Below are 1663 nucleotides of genomic sequence, written 5' to 3'. Positions count from 1 at the left end.
TTTTTTTTTTTTTTTTTTTTTCTGCTTCTCACTGGCTTTCTGTAAAGCACAGAGCAAACTCCGTTCCTCAAAAGTACTTCTCCTTCACTGTATGGACCCTTCCTCCTCACTGCTGTCTTGGGCTTATGTTACACATTATAACAAGTGCCCAGCTGCTGCTGATAGGCTCAATCCCTTGTTTGCAACCAGAGAGCCTTGTTCCTTCTCTTGTGCAACCTCTGTCACTCATCTGACTCCATTGTTAGCTGTTTCAGGAATTAATCAGAAAACTATCCTTTTTTAAAGCCTCCTGATTTAGCTTGCTCACTGGCTAACCCCAGGGTCACATGTATACAAGACTGGGCACAAAGGAAGCAATGGGAGGACTCAGCTGAGGGCGAGAAGTGGAAGGGACCAACCTTTTTAATGATACCTAGGTGTTAGACTTCCTAGCAGTAACATGAATTTTCTGGTTTAGGGAGGAGTTAGATGAGACTAGCGACGTGATTGAAGAGTGCAGTGTCACTGAAGGGATGGTCCTGTTCCTCCCAGATGAATGGTGTCAACTCTTCCTTTGTGCTCACTCCTGATACTTTTATGACCTTAGGGTGAATCTGTTCAGTTCACTAATCTGGCAGAAAACTGACAAGGAAAAAAATATAATTAGCTCTCTGTCAGGTTAGTAAGCTGAGTCACTCACTGAGGAATCGTAAGCACCAGAGCCAGCCCCTGGAAAACCTAGGAGTGCCAGGCTTCTCCATAGGTGAAGTGGGGAGAGCAGCCTGCTCCTTTGGGGAGCAGCAAGCTTTTAGGTTGACTCACATGCCACATCTAACTGCACCCTTAGTCACTTCCAGGGGATCTGCTCTAAAGACATCCCTGTTCGTCAGGTGCCTGTGAATCCTCTGGTGTCCTTGTAACAGTTCTCCTCTCTTTTCTGTCACCCAAGCACATCCCCATCTGGGATTCTCTTTGTTTGCATCTGTGAAGGGTTGGATCATTTCTTCTTACGGGTTATTCAGGGTCAAACCCTGAATCCATTTACACTTGCTCGAGGTTAACACACATCCCACGCTTCTGGAATCCTGTCACCAGCACGACTGCAACTTTTTGGTCTTACCAGCTGTAACCTTGGACACAATTCTGTTCTTCCCTTGCTGGTAAACAAAACCGATCAAATGCTCCTCCAACAAATAGTTCTGCGAGCTGCAGAAATAAGAAGTCATGATTTCCTCTAGGTTTTTCTTTTTTTAAAAAATTAGATTAATAACCCGGACCAACACATATCTCTGTTGGTGGGACATTAATAACAAGTCTTTTCCTTTGGGAATTTTCTGGTGTCTAATATGTCTTGCACTCATACTGCAACTTTCCTCTCCAGGAACGCATGGGCAAGATTCCTCTCCTTCGTCCCTCTACCAAACTTGAAGAAACACGTATTTTGAATGTCTAACTTTCACCGCGACCCTCTCTCCTATTCCCATGTCGGTTGTTGTGTCCACCAGCGTCCCTGCAGCCTGGCTGGGTGCTTGACCAGGGTTTTGTTCAAGCCTTTTTGCCCAGCTCAGGCAGGCAGCGCTCTCGCATGCACCGTGACAAATCCAGGAACAGGTCGCCGCGGCAGTCGGCCGGCTGTACCAGCGCAGCTCATTCAAAAGCGAGACGGCCAAGGTGGCCGTAAGAA

This window comes from Aptenodytes forsteri, unplaced genomic scaffold, assembly GCF_000699145.1.
Source record: "Aptenodytes forsteri isolate BGI_AS27 unplaced genomic scaffold, ASM69914v1 Scaffold426, whole genome shotgun sequence".
Classification (NCBI taxonomy): domain Eukaryota; kingdom Metazoa; phylum Chordata; class Aves; order Sphenisciformes; family Spheniscidae; genus Aptenodytes; species Aptenodytes forsteri.
Note: the sequence above shows the minus strand (reverse complement) of the source record.